The sequence below is a fragment of the Dendrobates tinctorius genome, unplaced genomic scaffold (assembly GCF_039654945.1).
Source record: "Dendrobates tinctorius isolate UK_male_01 unplaced genomic scaffold, ASM3965494v1 ptg000065l, whole genome shotgun sequence".
NCBI lineage: Eukaryota > Metazoa > Chordata > Amphibia > Anura > Dendrobatidae > Dendrobates > Dendrobates tinctorius.
Genome location: NW_027361733.1, coordinates 223,118 through 237,263, shown reverse-complemented (window position 1 = coordinate 237,263; position 14,146 = coordinate 223,118). Strand labels below are relative to the sequence as shown.

At 45.3% G+C, this 14,146-nt stretch overlaps 1 long non-coding RNA gene and 1 pseudogene across 1 annotated transcript in view; one reads left to right on the top strand and one right to left on the bottom strand.

The window, feature by feature from the left end:
• The window catches only part of LOC141094920 (uncharacterized), a 109,500-nt gene that overhangs the window by 89,582 nt on the left and 5,772 nt on the right, over window positions 1-14,146 (top strand). The window contains exon 2 of the long non-coding RNA XR_012233195.1: window positions 9,759-9,799. This is a non-coding gene — a long non-coding RNA (uncharacterized lncRNA). The remainder of the gene's footprint in view (window positions 1-9,758; window positions 9,800-14,146) is intronic.
• On the bottom strand, window positions 9,531-9,735 carry LOC141095019 (U2 spliceosomal RNA; annotated as a pseudogene).

The window sequence follows — 14,146 nt, the reverse complement described above, 5'->3', positions numbered from 1 at the left end:
CTAGTTCCACCATATGCAGCTCTCAAGTCCAGCTCACCCTCCCAGAGACTGAGTAGGTCAAGAAAGTACTCAGTCTCTCATCCGCGTGCACTGGGTTTGAACGCCCACATTGCCAAACTAATCTCGTTAGAGATGATGCCCTATCGGTTGGTGGAAAGCGAATTCATGGCCTATGCAGTACCACGCTATGACCTACCCAGTCGCCACTTCTTCTCTCGCAAAGCCATCCCAGCCCTCCACCATCATGTGAAAGACCGCATTGTCCATGCACTCAAGCAGTCAGTGAGTGGAAAGGTGCACCTCACAACAGATGCATGGTCCAGTCGGCATGGCCAGGGCCGTTACGTGTCCATCACTGTGCACTGGGTTAATGTGGTGGATGCAGGGTCCACAGGGGACAGCGGTGGTGGGGCAATGCTGCCTAGCCCACGGTATAGGAAACAGTTGGCTGTAGGCATTCGACCCTCCTCCTCCTCCAGAAGCGAAAGCTCGTCCACAGAGCGCAGTCGTACGAGCACTCCATCTGCAGTTGCCACTGTTGCACACGAGGTGTCTCCCTATCGAGCAGCTAGTGGAAAGCGTCAGCAGGCTGTGTTGCAGATGATGTGTTTGGGCGACAGACACACCGCGGAGGTGCTGGCCGAATACTTTCAGCGACAAACTGAGTCATGGCTGGGTAGTATACATCTTGAGGCAGGCAAGGTAGTTAGTGATAACGGACGTAATTTTGTGGCATCCATAGCCCTTTCAAAACTCAGCCACATACTTTGCTTGGCTCACACCTTGAACCTGGTGGTGCAGTGCTTCCTCAACAATTATCCGGAGTTAACAGCCCTGCTCCAGAAGGAGCGAAGACTGTGCGCGCACATCCGCCGGTCGCCTGTACACTCCATTCGTATGCAGAAGCTGCAGCGATTGCTCCACCTTCCCAACCACTGCCTCATTATCGACATTGCAACAAGGTGGAACTCCACCCTGCACATGGTTGAGCGGCTGTGCGAGCAGAGGCAGGCCATAATGCATTTGTGGGAGGATACACGGCCAGGCACTTTGAGAGCAGACATGGAGTTGACAGGTGTGCAGTGGTCGATGCTGAAAGACCTCTGTAAAGTCCTTCAGTGTTTTGAGGAATGCACACAGCTGGTAAGCGCAGACGACGCTATCCTAAGCATGAGCATCCCACTTATGCGTCTGCTCATGCAAACTTTGACGCACCTTAAGGAGCAGGCGTCTGCAGCCAATGTTGACGAGGAGGAAGAGGAGGAGGGAATCCTTGATGACATTCAGCCTTTGTCTGCTCAAGGACTTCTTCTGGACGAGGTGGAGGAAGAAGAGGATGAGGAGGATGATGATGGGGATGATTACATAGGGGAGGAGGATGCATCTCATGGGGCAAGTGAAAATGTTGGAGTGGCACGGTCTGGTACAGGGTTTGTGCTTGACTGGAGGGATGTGGATTTGCCAGAAAGTGCTCCTTCAACCAGCACTCGCAGTGCATCATTGACACCGGGAACATTGGCCCACATGTCAGGTTATGTCTTGCAGATCCTAAAAAGGGACCCCCACATTGCCAAAATGATGAACGATGACGTCTACTGGTTGGCCAGCATCCTGGATCCACGCTATAAAGGCAAATTACAAAACATCATGCCACACGAGAACCTTGACCTAATGTTGGGTAATAAACAAGCAACTCTGGTAAACCGGTTGGTTGAGGTATTCCCAGCACACAGGAGCGGTGATGGTTCTCACACGAGCCGTATGGGCCGGGGGGCAGCTTGGCAGAGGTGTTCGTGGTGCACACAGTAGAAGTGGCGTTGGAGACAGGGGTTTCATGACAATGTTGTGGACTGATTTTTCAAGTACCGCTCACACAACTGGTAATACTGCATCGATGGAAAGTGACAGGAGACAGCAGTTGTCAACTATGGTTACAAACTACTTTTCCTCCCATATCGATGTTCTCCCACACAGGTCATTCCCCTTTGACTATTGGGCCGCTAAACTGGACAAATGGCCTGAATTGGCACAATATGCCTTACAGGAGTTCGCTTGCCCAGCTGCAAGTGTGCTATCGGGAAAAAGTCTTCAGTGCAGCTGGATCAATCCTGACAGAAAAAAGGACCCGTCTGTCAACCCAAAATGTGGATGATCTAACCTTCATTAAAATGAACCATGCATGGGTTTCCAAGGATTTTGTCCCACCTTCCCCTGATGACACATAGGGTGACAGAAAAATGGCTTGCTTTGGTCCTCCTCTTCCTGGGACTTGAACAATTTCGCCTTTTGCATCAGCTGAATGTCCAACATCAACATATGCCACTTTCTAAAACTCCCTAACTGTGCTGCCCCCCCCATGGCCGGGGTCACCACCTAGCGCACGAAACCGTGCGAGTGCCGTTGCCCTGGACAGGTGGGTAGGCCGACTCTTGGGCGAGGGCACTGGCACAGGGTCCCTCATAGTGCAATCAAGTGTCTCTGACGGTGGTGGTGCACACCCACCGTCAGACACACCGCCGTACTATGAGGGGCCCAGTGCCAGTACCGATGTCCATGAGTGGGCCCCCCTTGCTTGGGCAGGGCCCCAGCATTTGCAATCTTTACCTCTCCCTGCTCCTCCGCTGTGTAATCTGGGCCGTCAAATCCATACTGGGCCTGACACCGTCTGAGCCTGCCTCCTGATCTATAGACATATATTTTGAATGTGTACGCTATGCTATCCATACATGTTATCCGGGGATACGGTACCCTTTCTCACCTTTGTGCAATCATGTGTAATCCATACTGGGCCTGACACCATCTGAGCCTGCCTCCTGATCTATAGACATATATTTTGAATGTGTACACTATGCTATCCATACATGTTATTCGGGGATACGGTACCCTTTCTCACCTTTGTGCAATCACGTGTAATCCTTACTGGGCCTGACACCATCAGAGCCTGCCTCCTGATCTATACACATATATTTTGAATGTGTACAGTATGCTATCCATACATGTTATCAGGGGATACGGTACCCTTTCTCACCTTTGTGCAATCACGTGTAATCCATACTGGGCCTGACACCGTTTGAGCCTGCCTCCTCATCTATACACATATATTTTGAATGTGTACACTATGCTATCCATACATGTTATTCGGGGATACGGTACCCTTTCTCACCATTGTGCAATCACGTGTAATCCATACTGGGCCTCACACTGTCTGAGCCTGCCTCCTGATCTATAGACATATATTTTGAATGTGTACACTATGCTATCCATACATGTTATCAGGGGATACGGTACCCTTTCTCACCTTTGTGCAATCACGTGTAATCCATACTGGGCCTGACACCGTCTGAGCCTGCCTCCTGATCTATAGACATATATTTTGAATGTGTACACTATGCTATCCATACATGTTATCCGGGGATACGGTACCCTTTCTCACCTTTGTGCAATCACGTGTAATCCATACTGGGCCTGAGAATGGCTGGCGAGCTGTTATGCAAGCTACAGCACCTGTGGTTTGCACATGTAAGTTTTTCATTATTTCAGGAATGACGGTTAGGCCTAATTCCGGAACTGCGGTTGACCTGCACTTACTGGGAAATCATCGTTCGCGGGTAATAATTGTAATTCCAGATCTCCATCACTAACGTTGTTCAGCGGGTTATCTGCACCTGTAAGCGACAAACGCTGGCCTTTTCAGTGTAGCGCACATGCAGCCACGGACATGTAAGGGCATGACTGGCCAATAACTGGTGTATCTCACGTGCCAGAGCCTTGCGTGTCCTTCTAGTAAGCCGGACTCGGACCGCGGGGCATGACGGAGTCTCGTTCGTTAACGGAATTAAGCTTGCAATGTGTGCATCTTTTTTGTGGCTGGATGGTTGAGGTTGCCCATGTTGAGTCAAATTACGCCGTAGGCTCCACTCCTGGTGGTGCCCTTCTGGACATTCCTTTAAGGTTCAGCTTTGCAACCATACTGCCCACGTAAAACAAACAATTTGCCTTCATGAACGCTGTTTGGAGGGTCGTGACTCGTGGGAATAACGCCGCCCAATAAGTTAACCTGCTAGAGAGATCCTTCGTTGCTCCCAAGCATGACATCACACTCCCTAGGAGGAAGGTAATGCCACTGTGGCGACCGTACTCCTGGGGGCGACACAAGTGCACTGATGCCCAGCCACTGCTCGATGAATCTGCTGGTACATTGACCCAGACAACTACATTCCCCTCGCACGCTACATGGCCTGAATCTGACCCTGATGAAACTCAGGTTACCCTTCCCATATACAGTTCCATCTTACACGGTGACAAAGAGGAAGCTGCAGATGAAAGTGCAGGTTCGGCACACCCGCCGTCAGACACACCACCGTACTATCAGGGGCCCTGTGCCAGTGCCGTCGCCAACGAGTGGGCCCACCCTGCTTGCTCAGGATCACAGCACTTGCAAGGTTGAAATACTGTGCAGTGAGATGGAAGATGGGGACGACGAGGAGTCCAGACTAGTACAGGGATTCCCTAGCGAGGAGACTTATTTCATTATTTCAATGTTAGGACAACAATTTTTGGGGAGCACTATACTCTGGAGAATGATAGATGGGGCCCACCATACACTGTAACATTCCAAAGGTGGACATCAGACACTGGAGCAGCATTTACAGGGCCAATTATACACTAGACCATTAGAAATGGGGCCCATTATGCTTGGAGCATTATTTGGGCCCATAAGACAGTGGAGCTTCATCCATGGGGACCAACATATACTGTAACATTATGGGAAGCTCATCATATACTGTTTCAAACATTATATGGGACCAATGATTCTGTATGGAGAAATAGATGGGCCTCGTCATGAGATGTAAAAAGTGAAGTATTTTTCATTGTACTATACAGGTATTTCTCTGCCGTATCGGAGCATCATGAGTTGTGCTGTGTGTTAAAGGGGCGCTCTTGTGCCCAGGGCACATGAAAACCTGGAGCCAGCCCTTCCCCCCCACAACTTTAGCCAAATAACCCCCATTTTTCTGTGCATAACTAGTATTATGAAGTTAATTAAGGTTGACAAGCTTAAGTAAGAAGAATTGATGCTTTTGGCATTCAAATGGGCACTGTAGGTGTGTTTCCTGTCCTCCTCTCACTGCCGACTTTAATTCCCCATTGGGTTTCGTGTTTCGGTCGAAACCACGACTTTTCCCAATAGTCGGCCGATTTTCCTCAACCCGACTTTTGGAAATGTCGGGTTTCATGAACCGAAACTCGACCCTAAAAAAGCAAAAGTCGCTCAACTCTAACTCCGTAATACATCTACCCGGCACCGCACACACTTGATCTTCACCAACCACACTACCAATTACTACCCGCATCCGATTAGCAAGAATCTTGCTGAAGACTTTATAGTCTGTATTGAGTAATGTAGTCGGCCTCCAGTTGCGCAGACATTTCCTATCACCCTTCTTATATAGTAAAACTACCACTCCTTCCTTCATAGAGTCACATAGTACACCATTTCCCCACATATACTGGCACACATCCACAAAATCACCTCCGATCACATCCCACACTTTCGCATAAAGCTCAACAGGCAAACCATCTTTTCCAGGCGTTTTATTATTTTTTGCACCATCCACTGCTTTTTTTAACCTCATCAAAAATAACATCCTCACTCAAACACTCACGTTCATCTGAATCAAGTTGATTTCCCAACATACCTAACACATGTTCCTTTAAAATTCCATCCACCCATTTTAACTCAAAAAGACTACTATAGAAACTATGTACCTCATCCAACACATCCTTTCCACTCACAGTCACACCATTATCATTTACAACCTCATCCATATCTCTCTTACTACACATTTTCTTAAAAAAATATCTTGTACACTTTTCATCCATATCCAAATGCTCAACCCTCATTTTAAAAATAATTTCTTTCCCGCGTTTTTCCAAAACACGCTTCATCTCATCTCTCACTTCCCTAAGTTGGTCCCCTACATCAATCCCTTTCATACTCATTTTCTGTAACCATTCAATCCTCGTATTCAAATCCTTAAATCTGCCTCTTTCAATGGCGGCTTTCTTGTAGCCCCACCTCTTAAAAAACTTCTTGATTTCTCCTTTCACCCAATCCCACCATACAGTCACATTCACAAAATTATTTTTCTGAGACCTCCACCATTCATACTTACATTCAAAATCTCTCATAACACTAGCATCCTCTAACAGCCTAACATTTAGTTTCCATACACCCCCACCATACACCATTTTTTATCACCTTCAAACATTCCCCACAAACACTCGTGATCTGTAAAAGAAAATACATATTGTTTAAAGGACTTACAAACCAAACCTCTGCTTGTGAACAGCATACGATCAATCCTGGTTGCTATTCCACCCCTATCAGCCCTATACGTGGCCGGTGGTTGCTTACCCAAAAGTTCAGCCGCATCTAAAAAAGAAAAATCACAGACAATTTGATTAAGGGCTTTACCCGAGACATCAATGTCCCCTTCGGTAGAACAATTAAAGTCCCCAACTAATAATATTGGAATCCTCCCAGGCAAAAAGAGACGTATTTTCTCTAGCAAGGCTAATCTTTCCCCCTTATCAGTAGAACAATATGCATTTACAATTTTCACCCTCCAACCACTCCCCTTAACCACCGCCACAATACATCGCCCTGGTTCCACCACAGTGTTATTTTCAAAACTTAAATCCCTATTCCCTAACAAAATTCCCACCCCATCATTCTTATTTGTCACCGACCCAGACCATATACTTTCTCCATATGCCCAGTCCTTTTCAGGGGGTGACTCTTCAATCCCACACTCCTGCAAACAATAAACACTAGCTCCAAGATTTTTTAATTCGTCTAATACAGCTAAACTTCTTGGCTTAGATTTAACTAGCCTTTCATTTAATGACAATACATTGCATCCCACGTTGGAGCCCATTTTTTAGCCATATTAGGTAGATAAGAGCATACACCCCATCTTAGTCTCAACCTTTCTCATCTTGAAACTCCAACCCTGATGTTAAACAAGGATAGTTGACCCCCTCCACCAAAAAAGGACACCTAGGAGAGGAGCCATAACCTTCCTGGAAAACCCTGTCACTACAGGGGCTAGTACTCGCAGCACTGACAGGTGAAGAATCCGGCCGAAACTTTTTTGCAGAGGATACTTAACAGTCCTCGTCAGGGGTCCTCACCACATCATTAGTGAAGTCAGCCTGACCACCATCACCATGACATTCCTCCTTCGGACTTTCCAAGGCTAACACTGGCGTTGTGGAGAGTGAACCGCTCACTTCTCCCTCACCACGCACATCCAAGAGGGGTGGAGGATTGGCACACTCCATCTCTGCACCCTCTCCACTGGCAAAATCAACTGCCTCTTCTGTGACTTCAATAAAGTCCCTTATTGCCTCGGTCTCATCACCAAGGGTGGCGGAAGCTCTTGGACCTGGTGATACTGCCTCTGCATAGGACCTGGCATGGAGGGGACAGTTCTTGAAAGCATGCCCCTCCCCTCCACACACATTACAGATAATGGAGTTGGTGCACTCCTTTGCAAGATGGCCCACGGTATTACATTTTCCCAAAAAATTTTCCACTTTGCAGTCCTCCTGGAAGTGTCCTAAGGATTTGCACTTACGACAAAAACGTGGAGCACCGGGAAAATACATAAACCCTTTATCCCTCCCGATGGCAAAACTGAGGGGAGGGTAGCGCATACCTCCAGGGCCCTGAGGGTCAAAAAACTTGTGCTTACCGGTCCACAATCCTACTTCGTTCCTCACCCTATGTGAGTAAACAACATGGCTGCAGTGGCGGAGCAGGAATTTCTCAATGACCTCAACACTCACAAAAGGGTTATGCATAAAGACCACAACTGGCACTTCCCCTTTTGAATACAATACCGTGAATGTGAGTCCATCCAAGGCTGGATTTTTCAGAGCCTCTTGCTGCTTCAGCTGGCTGAACAGATTCTGGCAAGCAGCCACATGGTCAAGCACCAAAACATACCGGCCATTCCTTGGAATTTCTTGTAGGCAGATTACAGCCTCACGAGCTACTCCCAGACTTTTGAAGATAATTTCTTCCACCAAATAACGCAGGGTGAAATGGTCCCTCCTCTCTTCCTCAATATAAATTCGGAAAGCATTCTTGACCTGAACATCGTCGGTCCCAGCATATCGAATCCTCACGCCCATCGTCTCTCGTTTCCTTGGGACCCCCCAATAGCAGCAGGCAGCTTAAGTCACCTAAGTGGCGATGCTGCAAGACCGAGAGGGAGACACTACAGGAACCTCTTGGCAAGACACTTGATCTTAGCCAAAAGGCTCAGAAGCAATGACCAGAAATGGTTTGCCGCTTGCAAGGCCACAGGGCTTAAGACCGGCACCCATTGTGGAGAATGACACAGACAATACCCTGAGGAAGACATTCAAACCAAGTCTGGGCGCATAACAAAAGCACAGGCGGCTGATTTTTTTTGTTTTCCCAGGATTCCACTCCACGTGCTTTTAATTTGTATAGGCCAACCACTTTTTTTTAGGCCACCCTCCCCTCACAGTCAAACGCGCTTAAAGAGGCCAGAGGAGCACTGCTCCTACACCGCCCCTCTACCCTCCCTAAAAGAAAGGTCTTGCTTTAACTCTCCTGGTGCCGGATATTGTAACCAGCAAGCGAGCATCCCCCCCACCTCTCTGCTGAGGCTCCCTCAGCAGACTGAAGCTGACTACTACTGTGCAGCTGCTACAGACTCTGGGCTGCCCATTGTGACACGTGGTCCCATTGTTCCAGTGATCCTAAGTGTTCCAGGAATAGAACACATCCAAGCATTGTGTTCTATGAATGGAATGCATCCTATCATAGTCTTCCATGGATGGAACACATCCTATTTACTGCAGGCAAGCAGCGCACCTAGCTGCTGCTACAAGCCCCACTAGAATACCGTCTGTCAGACAGGTGGACGTAGGCCGAACATTCAAATAACTTGCCAGATAAATTGTTGCTTTTCCATTTAATTCATATATGAATTAATTCAAAAATTGAACAGTAAATTTCAAAGTTGAAAGACCACAAGAGGGGGACAATGTTTCAAAAATGAAATGACATATCATTGCATGAGGGATGTGGTAGGAATTGAATGCTTGAATTAAGGCTGGGGAAGTACTGAAGGGAAAGGGCTGCAGGCCTTGTAGCAGGCGGGTGTGCAGAAATGTAGCTATCCGAAGCCAAACACATAACTGCAGCTTATCACACCTGTACCTACCAAGCAGCAAAGGCCAAGATAGACCGTTATTTAAATGACAGATCGAATGCAGTGCAATGCCTTCCATATAGAGGCGAATAACACTTGCTGTAGCAGAGTTGGTCAAGTTAAATCAAGGTAAAGGAATTGGAAATGTACAACTTGGACCAAGAAAAACTAATTGCAGAGCAACTACAGTGGAAAAAAGCATTCAAATAATGCTTTGAAAACACTACTTGTGTATCCCGATTTCAATTCAATCTGTCTTTGGAAACTGCTTAAGAGAGTGAGTGCACCATTCCCAGAGAAACTGCCGATACTGAGATGATGTGTGGAGTGAAGTGAGCAAGCTCTTTTTCCATCTCCCTGTTCTAAAAATCCATTTAATATATGGTCCCCAGATACGGGACGTATCAGATATTAAACTGATAAGAACAGATTTTTTTTTTCTTTTTTCTCTTTTTTCCACTCAGATTCCTTATTGAAATGTTTCTTGTCTTTCATATTCCATAGGATTAAGACCAAAACCAAGAAATCATCATCGTGAAACAAACGTAAGTAAAACACATGAAAAATACATTAAGACCGACATATTACGTATTAAGAACCTTATTCCATTCTTTCTGTTTCCACAATCTTTCTGCTTCCTCAGCTCCTAAGTCTTTCCTATCCTTCCAATAATATGTAAATAAATAACTAAGCCCAAGCTGTGTACAATCATTTACAGATAATACGGTCCTCTTAAGCAATAAAATATTCCTACATTTCCATAAGGCCATTTTCATCACAGACAATATTAACCAGACATTTTTAAAATCAATATTTCTTTTCCCAATGCCGTAAAATACCAGATTGAAATCAAAAAACCTAAGACCACTTAAAACACCCACCAAAGAACTGATCTTTCTCCACACTTGTTGTGCAAAATCGCAATTCCAAAAGATATGTAAACATGTCTCATCCTCTATACATCCATCTCTCGGACACTGAGCATTCTTCACTAGTCCTCTTCTATGATTAAAATCCTTGGTGGGGAGACACTTTTTCACAATGCTCCACAACAAATCTTTCTGTTCATTTAGCACAAAAGGGACATTAGCCCGTAGCCATATTTCTTTTGATGCTTGGGATGAAAATTGATCTACTGTACAAGTAACACTTTTATTCTCTAAAAACCTTAACATTTTCCTATGATTAATTAAAACGTGCTTTCCTACATTTGCTAGATTGAATTCTCTCATTATCCTTTCTAAAATTAAGTAATGCTCTGAGGGTATCCATCTATGGGGCTTCTTCAACTCCAACACACACCATTTATACTTTCTAATAAAAAACCCACAATTATATGTCACAATAGATTTCAGATTTGATTCCGCTCCAACCAGAACATTAAAACACAAGGATAAATATTTACAATATAAAAACCTTCTAATATCTGGGAAGTTCTTTCCTCCATCCTCCTTCTTTCTATATAACTCCTCTCTTCTAACTCTTTCCATCTTTGTGCCCCAGAAAAAATTAAAACACTCTTTGATAATTTTCTTCTTCACTAAGTCTGGAGGCATAAAACCAATGGCGACATATAAAATCAAGGGTAAGAGAACTTGTCTTATTTCTAAAATCTTCCCCTCCATCGACAGGCATCTTAATTTCCACAGACTAATCTTTTTTCTTACACGCTCCAAGAGTGATTCCCAATTTTTTACATTTCCACAATTTGATGAAAAAAAACCCCTAAAATTTTCAACTCTGGAACCACTACAAGCCTATATTGCCCATCAATGGTAAAACCTCCAATTAATAAGACCCCTGATTTTTCAAAATTAACCTTAAAACCTGAGGCCCCTTCGAACCATTCTGCTGTCCTTAAAACTGTTAAAACTCCTCATACACCTCACAAAAACTGTAACATCATCCATGTAGGCAACGAGTTTATAGGCACATTATTATTTCCTGGTAAAAACAAACCATCCACCACCTTATCGTTCCTAATAGTACCTAAAAGGGGTTCTATTGCACATACACTCACTGGCCACTTTATTAGGTACACCTGTCCAACTGTGTGTTAAGACTTAATTTCTAATCAGCCAATCACATGGCGGCAACTCAGTGCATTTAGGCATGTAGACATGGTCAAGACAATCTCCTGCAGTTCAAACCGAGCATCAGTGTGGGGAAGAAAGGTGATTTGAGTGCCTTTGAACGTGGCATGATTGTTGGTGCCAGAAGGGCTGGTCTGAGTATTTCAGAAACTGCTGATCTACTGGGATTTTCACGCACAACCATCTCTAGGGTTTACAGAGAATGGTCCGAAAAAGAAAAAAAATCCAGTGAGCGGCAGTTCTGTGGCCGGAAATGCCTTGTTGATGCCAGAGGTCTGAGGAGAATGGGCATACTGGTTCGAGCTGATAGAAAGGCAACAGTGACTCAAATTGCCACCCGTTACAACCAAGGTAGGCAGAAGAGCATCTCTGAACGCACAGTGCGTCGAACTTTGAGGCAGATGGGCTACAGCAGCAGAAGACCACACCGGGTACCACTCCTCTCAGCTAAGAACAGGAAACTGAGGCTACAATTTGCACAAGCTCATCGAAATTGGACAGTAGAAGATTGGAAAAACGTTGCCTGGTCTGATGAGTCTCGATTTCTGCTGCGACATTCGGATGGTAGGGTCAGAATTTGGCGTAAACAACATGAAAGCATGGATCCATCCTGCCTTGTATCAACGGTTCAGGCTGGTGGTGGTGGTGTCATGGTGTGGGGAATTTTTTCTTGGCACTCTTTGGGCCCCTTGGTACCAATTGAGCATCGTTGCAACGCCACAGCCTACCTGAGTATTGTTGCTGACCATGTCCATCCCTTTATGACCACAATGTACCCAACATCTGATGGCTACTTTCAGCAGGATAATGCGCCATGTCATAAAGCTCGAATCATCTCAGATTGGTTTCTTGAACATGACAATGAGTTCACTGTACTCAAATGGCCTCCTCAGTCACCAGATCTCAATCCAATAGAGCATCTTTGGGATGTGGTGGAACGGGAGATTTGCATCAGGGATGTGCAGCCGACAAATCTGCGCCAACTGTGTGATGCCATCATGTCAATATGGTCCAAAATCTCTGAGGAATGCTTCCAGCACCTTGTTGAATCTCTGCCACGAAGAATTGAGGCAGTTCTGAAGGCAAAAGGGGGTCCAACCCGTTACTAGCATGGTGTACCTAATAAAGTGGCCAGTGAGTGTATAAATAAAATAGGAGATAGCGGACAACCCTGTTTAACTCCACAACATACCTTAATATTCCCAGATAAAAACCCATTTACAGACACCTTACAAAATGACAAATCATACAAACACTTAATACGGTTAATAAATTCTCCCGGGCAACCAATTTTCTTTAAAACTTCAAATAAAAAGCAATGCGATACTCTGTCATAAGCCTTCTCAAAATCAAATGTAATTAATGCTAATTCCTGTCCCCTCATATCACATCTCTAACCATTAAAAGCGAGTCAGTAATTTTCCTCCCAGGAACAGCACAAGATTGATCATCCCCAATGACCAGAGCAATCACCTTTTTTAAACGATTTGCCAAGACTTTTGTGTAAATTTTATAGTCAGTATTAAGAAGAGTTACAGGTAGAGTTGAGCGATACCGTCCGATACTTCAAAGTATCGGATCGGAATGGATCGGCCGATCTTAAAAAAAAGTATCGGTATCGCCGATTCCGATACCGGAAGTCCCATTCAAGTCTATGGGACTTCCGGTATCGGAATAAGAAAAACCCTGTTTTTGCCTTGTACAGCCTCTCTGGGGTCTGTACGGGCCTTTCGGGGGGCTGTGCCGGCCTGCCAGGGGGTCTGTGCAGGCTCCGGTGGTCTGTGCCGGCCTGCCGGGGGGCTGTGCCGGCCTGCCGGTGGTCTGTGCAGGCTCCGGTGGGCTGTGCCGGCCTGCTGGGGGGCTGTGCCGGCCTGCCGGTGGTCTGTGCAGGCTCCGGGGGGCTGTGCCGGCCTGCTGGGGGGCTGTGCAGGCTCCGGGGGGCTGTGCCGGCCTGCCGGTGGTCTGTGCAGGCTTCGGGGGTCTGTGCAGGCATCGTCCGATGGGACTACAAGTCCCATCGGGCGATGCCTGCTACCATGACAGTGATTGACACATTAGCCAATGATGGGACAGTAGTAGTCCCATCATCCGGCTAATGTGTTGAATGTAAAAAAAAAAAAAAAAATTACATGCTACATACATACAACATGCATACTACATGTAACATACAATCTACATATATACTACATGCAACATGCATACTACATACATGCTACATTCATACTACATACTACATACATGCTACATTCATACTACATACTACATACATGCTACATTCATACTACATATATACTACATGCAACATACATACTACATATATACTACATGCATGCAACATACATACAACATATATACTACATGCATGCAACATGCATACTACATATATACTACATGTAACATACATACTACATATATACTACATGCATACTACATACATGCTACATACATACTACATACATACTACATGCATGCTACATACATACTACATATATACTACATACATACTACATGCATGCTACATGCATACTACATATATACTACATGTAACATACATACTACATATATACTACATGCATGCTACATACATACTACATACATACTACATACATACTACATATATCCTACATACATACTACATGCATGCTACATACATACTACATGCATGCTACATACATACTACATGCATGCTACATACATACTACATGCATGCTACATACATACTACATGCATGCTACATACATACTACATGCATGCTACATACATACATACTACATGCATGCTACATACATACATACTACA